An 8,345-nucleotide genomic window follows, 5' to 3' on the forward strand; every position below is an offset into this window, starting at 1 on the left:
CCCTTCTAAGCTGTGTTTTGGGAGTGTACATTAGGACGGATTGCTAGGATTTCTGTTTTGCTGAAAGCTCTAAATTTACAGGAGGAGGCAGCTGGTAGAACCAGGAACCATTTAGTCATGAGTCAATCAAAACAAGTATCTTCTTACTGACAAAGATAAGAGGTTTATGGTCTACCAAACCAATTTATTCAAGAATATTCATTAAATACTTCTGTAGCAGTCATTTAGGCAAGTTCCTCAAAGATACTAAGGCATCCTTAAGCATATCAGCCCACTTAGGTGTCTTAGGCATGCAAAGCACCACAACTAAAAGTTAGATAGATGCCCTGCAGAATGGAATTCAAAGCTCCAGACAGTTGTTTTAGACAATAAGAAGAAAGTGCTTGTAAACATAAGGGATCTCTCAAGTGAGAGCAAAGTATAAATAACAACACTCAACCTCTTGGAGATCTCCTAATAACATTCAGGAGCATATATCCTGTCTTTGAAGTCTATTTTTTTCATGAACTGTTGACTAAGAAAGTCAAGGCAATGTTGTCAGCTGATGCAGATTAGGAATGGGAAAAAAAAATCACATTGTAGTTTATGCCAAAGCCAGAATTGTTACAGATCCATAATGACAATCAGGGAACTATAATAATAAATCATTTTAAGAAACACTTGTTTCCTTAGCTTTTCTGCTCTTTATGAATGCTCAGAATGAGTTTCTCTACACTGCTTCATCTTCTGATATTGTTTCTGAAAATAGATAGGAGACAAGACATATGCAATTTTTTCTACTATCTAAGTAGTTTAAAGATCTTCTGGCTTGACTCTCATCTCTTTGTAAAGGTATTGCCAAGCTTTCATTTGGTAGCCTGCAATAATTAAATCCATGTCAATGTCTGTCTTTGCTTTCACTGTACTCTCCCTGCTTCCATTTTCACTGAGATCTCAAGTAGAATTGGCAGAGGCAGAGTTCTCAGAGGGCTATTAATGGTAAGTCACCTTAGGTCAACAATGCTAGTAAAACAAGTGTGCCAAAGAGAGTAGCAAAATAGCAGAAAACCAGACTTCAACTCTAGACTTCAAGTAAGGGCAATAACCAAACAAAAAATGACCTGAAAGGAGATTTCTGAGTACACTTGCTATGATATGGATTTAAAGTTCTTATCAAACTCTTGTGCCCATCTTCCAATGTCCATATTCAAGCTAGTGCACTCTCAAGTCCAGTTCCTGAAACCATCCATAGTCATTAGGGTCACATATCGCTGTGGAGTTTGATTTCAGTCTTTTCACAATCAATGCACCTTCTCAATCACAGCCAATCAGGATTATTTTTCTTATGTTGAAACGGAATTTCCTGTATTTCAATTTGTGCCCATTGCCTCTTGTCCTGTCACTGAGAAAAGTCTGGCTCTTCTTTAGTCCCTTCCATCAGGTATTTATACACATAGATAAGATGTCCCCATGCCTCCACTTCTCCTAGCTAAACAGTCCATCTTCTGTTATGTCAAACGCTCCAATCCTTTAATTGTCTTTGTTACTGTTTGCTGGACTCATTCATGTATGTCCACGTCTCTCTCACTCATACCAGGGAGCCCAGAACTGTACACAGCACTCTAGATGTGGAGTGCCAAGTAGAGGAGAAGGGTAACCTCCCTTGACCCGCTGGCAATGCTCTGCTTCCTGCAGCCCAGGAGATTGTTGGCTGCCTTTGTTGCAAGTGTGCTCATGTTCAGTTGGTGTCCACCAGGACCTCCAAGGCCCTTTCTGCCAAGCTTCTTTCCAGCTGGTTGGCCACCAGCCGGCACTGGTGTATGGGTTTATTTCTTCCCAGGTGCAGGACTTTGTTGAACTTCATGAGGTTCCTGTTGGTCTGTTTCTCCAGCCTGCTGAAGTGACTCTGAATGGCAGCACAACTATCTGCTGTATCAACTGCTCACCCCAGGTTTTGCGTCTCCTGCAAAGCTCATTTCTGACTGGATGGCTATTAGATGGAAGCTTACAGTTTTTCTCCGGAGCCTGCAGCATGCTAGAGCCTGCTCTTCTTGCTCTGCCTGAGATCCCTGTCTCTGTTCCAGTCCTGCCCCATCTCCTGCTCCAGTTCTTCCTTGAGTCCCTGCTCTGCTTCTAGAGTAGACCAGTGTCCCAGGCAGCAGAAAAGAGTCTGAACAAAGATCTCAGCTCTTGGATTATTCCTGACAATTAACTTCAGCTACCTACTGTTGTTTGTAGTGTGTAGTTAGTCACACAGTATAACTTGCACTTCTGGGTGACAGGAACATTTTAATTTATTTCAACCATGGATAGCATGGATAGCAAGTCAGAATCTTAAGCTAGAATTCCAGCATGTAGTTTTGGACTAAAGATCTTTTCTTCTGTAAGTAATAAAACTGTCCAGATTTAAAAAATTCTCTTGCTCTAAGAACTTGGTAAAAAATACCACTATTAGCACTTAAATTGTTGAAAAATAATTCCAAATCTGGCAAAATATCCAACCTAACAAGCTCTAATTAGCACAATTATTTCCATATTGAAGACCTATGTGTAATTGTGTTGTCAGCCTTTGCATGTAAGCAACAAAATTCCCTTACCAGTCAACCATAATAAATGTATTAATGTAGTAGTTCCATGTAAAAAAATTTGCCCCAAATCTGATGGTAGACAACTCTGAAGCATTTATTTCTTTATTTAAATTATGGTATTATTTAAATTGTTAATAATTATTAAAATATTTAAGTAATTCCAAATGTATTGGCAGGTTCTGCGCCACATTTATTTAGATTGTATCAAATTTATAACAACTGTCTGATCAACTCAGGGTTTTTTAAGTACCTCAGTACCCTTATCACAGCGTTTTAAGAATTTCTCACATCTGCTCACTTCTCAAAGACATCTCGGTAACCAAGAAATGACTTGCAAGTTCTGACAAAGCTAATTCCTTGCCTTCCTTCAAATCCCTCTTTAAAGTTAGGAAGCTGTTGTTATTACAATGGCATCCAGCAGTTGGAACTGCTATCACCACGCTGGACAGTCATCACCACAGCCTGACATCCTAACCACCACTGTCTCATTACGTTTCTAAAACAGTGTTCAGCTCTGCTTCTTCCCTATGCACTTGCATCACACCTCTCCTCTTGTTTCAAATGTGAAGCCTACATTACAGCCTGCAGAGAAAGTGTCAGTATTTGTGGTTTGTGTTTGCATAGCGCCTAACACTATGGGCTATGGTTTGTAGGCACTATGGTAATAGGCAAAAAAATGACAAAGTAAATGCAAGGTATAGTGTCAAAAAATTCCTTACAAATTGTAAGGATTTTAAAATATGGTATCAGAAGCAGAAAGGTTTTCTGAGAAATTCCTGAGCTAGAAGGCCTGGGAAAGGACATTGTTGTGAGAGGGATCCTGCAACACTTTGACAATTCTGTGGTCTCACCACATGCCTTCATAAGTCCTCAGTGGAAAATATAATGACATTAGAATGCCATTCCTACCACAAAATCTGTCAAAGAGCCATAGCTACAGGCAATAAACCACACTAAATGTTTTTCCTAAGGTATGTTCCAAAGCACCTTAATTTCAAATGACTGTTGTAGAAATATTGTAAAAAATTATCTTTTTTAACAATTAAAGGTAATGAATACCCATATACACTGCAGCAGAAAATATACCACCACTATTTGCTATTATATAATCAGACTTAAGCAAAATGGTTTCCAGTAGGGAAAAAAAAAAAAAAAAAAAAGAGGCAAAATGTAAAAAACCTCTTGAACTAGGGCAGCTCAAATGCCTACCTGCATGCCCAATATTCTGTCTTTGCTCAGTAACCCTTCCCCAGTGAGTCCATTCCTTCCCCTGTATCCTTTGCACTTTACAGTCGTGAAGTGCTGCAGCTTTTTTGTTAATCTGTATATAAATTACTGTTATTTTTATTATCACTGGTTTCATTATTATAAGTATTTTAAGGCAGTAAGCTCTATACTCCAGTGACATGTGTGCAGTAAAATCATGAAATCATCAAAACACCACAATCAGAGAAGTATCATAACTGCCTCAAGGGATAACGGTACAATTTAAATGTTATATGAGTAAAAGTGACAAACATAATGAGAAAGGCAAGCATTACTTTAAGAGTATGTGATTATACACAAAGAATATCACTATGCCTGATTCAATCAAATTTTGTTCTTAGATATCAAGCAAATTCTTCTATGTTGCTTCCAAGAAACGACATGCATTATCAGAAAGAAATTTTGTGAAAGGTGTTAGTTCAACAAACTAGGAGTGGAAGTGCTTTATGTACTTGTCTATAAATTATACACTTGAAATCCAGAATGTAATTTCTTTTACAAGGAATGAGAAAATAAAATGCTGCTATTCTTCTCTATTTTGAGTTGGTTTTCAACTCATTTAATTGAACTTTAACTGAAGCAGTCATGTGGTCTTTATTTGTACTTTCAACAGTGTCTAAAAGTATCACCGTTAAAAAATTATTTGGAAGTCATGTGGCTCTATTGATTTCTCATAATTCAAGAGAAGTAGTACATAATTTTGTTTCTTACATGTATTGGACTGGATTGAACAGCCCTCTCAAACAATCTTGAGCCTCTGGGTTTTTTCACTGTATTCCTTTTCCTCAGCTTCACGTAACTTGGCACTGATGACTTAATCCTCCAGAGGAATTTAAGTATTTCAAGTAGTAGGAAAGCCACTTCTTTGAATCAGAACTTGTGTGATAAATCCAGGCCAAGTAAGAAATTTTTTTGACTTTAACAATGTTACTCGCTAAGAACAGCTGGTCCTTTACTTTACATTCATTCAGCAGGGAATACAGCCGTTGTCTGCTTATCTGATCTCTTTCTATCATATTCCCTTGGATAAAGGAGCTTATTAAATGACAGTAAACCAAATATGTTGTCTGATGTCCCTGTTCTCAGATGGCCTTAGCCCACAAGGAACAAGCATTCCCGGCCAGGTGCATCTGCAACTCCCGCTCACCATATGAAGAGAGGGCACTTATCGCTTCCGTTCCCAAATCAGCTCTGTCCTATTTAGGAGCCAACACTGCAGTTTCTTATGCTACAATTTTCAAAATCAGGCTAGATTTGATTGCATTTCAAAATGAATTTTCAAATTATTTCATAATTTTCCAAGTTCATACATGGTTCTTTGTAGTGCACGTTTTTTAATATTCCTTTTCACAGATTGCTGGGGTTTGGAATTTTGAGCAAGAGTCTTCTTGTTGGAATCTCACACATCTTCATGGCCAAAAACGTTAATGCAGTTAAATTCTGTGTCCACTGTCCCACCCAAAGCAAGACCCCTACCAATACCAGATCAAGTCCTAGGCTGCATTAGGCACATGGCCATCTGGTTGAGACTGGTGATACTTTCTCTTTTCTCAGCCCCTTTGAGACCCATCTGCAGTGCTGGGTTCAGTTCTGGGTTCAGTATAAGCAAGACAGGGATGTACTGAAGTTACTTCAGTGCAGGTCACCACGAAGATGATTAAGGGACTGGAGCATTTCTCCTACAAGGACAGGCCGAGAGAGCTGAGACTATTCAGCCTGGAGATGAGAAGGCTCAGGGAGGCTCTTAACAATGTGTATAAATACCTGAGGGAGGGGGGGAGCAGAGAAGATGGAGTCAGACTTTCATCTCACAGAAAGGACAACAAGCAACGGGCGCAAACTGAAATACAGGAAATTCCATTTAAACATAAGAAAAAAGGAAAAAGAAAAAAAAAATTTACTGTGACAGTGATCAAATACTGGAATAATTTGCTTAGAGAGGTTGTGGAGTCTCAGTCGTCAGAGATATTCAAAACCCAACAGGCCAATGCCATGAGGAACCCGTTCTGTTAACACTGCTTCGGGCCAGGGGAGTGGAGGAGGTGGACTGGATGTCCGGGGTCCCCCTCCAACCTCAACTATTCAGTGATTCTGTGAAGTCAGCCACCACTCTGTATAGCAAAATTTTGAAATTTTCTATGATTCCACAATCTCTCTGGATTTTCACTATCCTCACAGTGAAGAATTTTTTTCCTAATATCCAGTATAAACCTTCGAGCTCCAATCTGTGATCCCTGACTGTTCTTACACTCCCTGGCACTACCAATAAGAGTTGGGCTTCCTCACCTTTGTACCTTCAAGTGTTTGAGGGTTGCTACTACATCACCCCTTAGTCTGCTCTTCACCAAACTAAAGAAGCCCAGTTCCTCCCTGTCTCTCCTCAGGAAGCATGTGCTGTAAGCCCTGCAGGACCTTGGTAACCCTCTGCTGAACCCCCTCCAGTGCCATCCCGGAAACCCAGCCACTGTCTCAACATTTCAACCCAGCTGAACCAAGCCCATTTGCACTTGCTTAAATTGCAGGGAATGGTTTCCACCCTTCTACACCACTTTCCCCATGCAGCATCATTTCTGAGTCACCCAAGGGCATGCTAGAGTCATCTTGCTGACAGTAATAGTTACACTTAGCTTACTCAACAAGTTCAGAGTGAGACTAAGTGTTAGTATGATTACATGTAGGCCTGTGTGTTACTGGAAGACTGCACCACTTTTCCAACCATTTGGCAAGTTGTTCTCAGAGCTCCTCTTCTCAAGAGCAGTTGTGGAAGCCGACGAACTGCCCTGACCACAGACTTCTCCCTGTATAAACTGTGGTGAAAATGTCCTCAAGGTTAAAGCACTGTCAGCAATCTTGTCAATGATGCAATAAATTTTTTTCTCCAGAAAATGCAATCTGCCATTCCTTCACGTCCTTTGTCAACAACCACACACAGACTCTGCCCAGAATGGAGAAGGACTAAAACACAGACAGGCTAAGACAGAGTCACCAGAGTGTATTTCACCTCTGGAAAATACCCTCTCACACTTCAGCTACCACAGAAGTATTACTCTTTCTCACACAGCTCCTCCAATAGTTAAAGATATTGACACTCTTCTAAATATTTGGAGCTAGCCAAATCTGCACAGCTTTAAATTTTTGTCAGTGAGATCATCCCCATTCTGCATGTGCCAAGAGAAATTATCTCATTTTGAATCAACTCCTGATTCCTGTGGTGCTTCCTACCTTAAGTCTCGCACTTCTTGCATAGCACTTTGGATAAATACCAGTTCAAAGCTGTCAGCATCAGTGGTATCACCTAGATGTAACAGTCTGTAGGACTGCCATGCAGTTTGCTTTCCAGTAACCACTCTAATACAAGTGGTACTTTGAATGACTTGGAAGTCATGCCTTAGGATAGCCATGAAAGGAAACTTTTCCCTAGCATTTGAATCTATTTCCACTTTGTCAGCACTGACATAAAATGAGCTTTCCATTTTTATTCCATTTTATTCACAGACAGGCACCTAATAGTACTCAGGATGCAGAGGCTAGAGAGGGGATTGCTTGGGCAGAGATATAGCTACGAGCATCTGTGCAGAGCAGCTTACTAGGTACTTATTTAATAGCCAGGTTCACTTTGGCTGGCTTTTTGCTCATCTTCTGAGAATGCTTATGCAGGAGCTTAGCTCTTGTGTGTTTTATGAAAACGCTAAGGATATCGTAAGGATATTCTATCCTTAAGATCAGATATCCAGATGCTGAAATCTCTCAGCATCTTGAGCTACCTTTTGGTCTATAAACGCAGTCCCCATAACACTAACTTACACCAGGACTTCTGAGGAGAGCTTTACCATGGAGTTCACTTGGAATAAGACAATGCTTTTAGCCCTTTGGACTACAAATTCTCATTTAGCCAGAGCGTAAGAGCAGCCCGGTACACCTTGCCACAGTCAGTCTCCTCCTCCTCCCCTGTGCTCCCACCGCCAGGCGTCACCCTGCTGATGCTGGGTACTGGGAACTGGGGGAAAAAACCCAACAAACCAACGGTGCAAAAAAAGCAGTAGAAAACAAAATGAAACGGCACTTTCACAAAGTGAGAGCATACAAAATTTAGCATCCCTTGCAAAAAAAGTGACTAATGGGAAGCACGTGGAGAATAGCCTTCATGCAAAGCACAGACAAATATGCTAATGAAGGCAACTATAAAGAAAAAATAAAAGTTAAGGTTTTGTTTAAACACAGGAGAGATAATTATTCTATCTTTTATTCCTTCTACGACAATCTCTTCTTTTCTGCCAGGCGTAGCATTCAGCTGGAGTCTATGTCCACTTAACATCTACTGAGAAGGAGAAAAAAATGTATTCCCAAGATATAAAGAGATGGACCTTGGCATCATTTTTATGAAGATGTCCCGAGAAATAAGCAGTGAGCTCTAACACTTCTGAGACAGACGGGCCGTGTTTTCTGCAATGTCAGTATGCCACTAAATGTCAAAATATCCACTAAAAGAGAGCTTTCATAAGATAATGATAG

This window comes from Buteo buteo, chromosome 2, assembly GCF_964188355.1.
Source record: "Buteo buteo chromosome 2, bButBut1.hap1.1, whole genome shotgun sequence".
Classification (NCBI taxonomy): domain Eukaryota; kingdom Metazoa; phylum Chordata; class Aves; order Accipitriformes; family Accipitridae; genus Buteo; species Buteo buteo.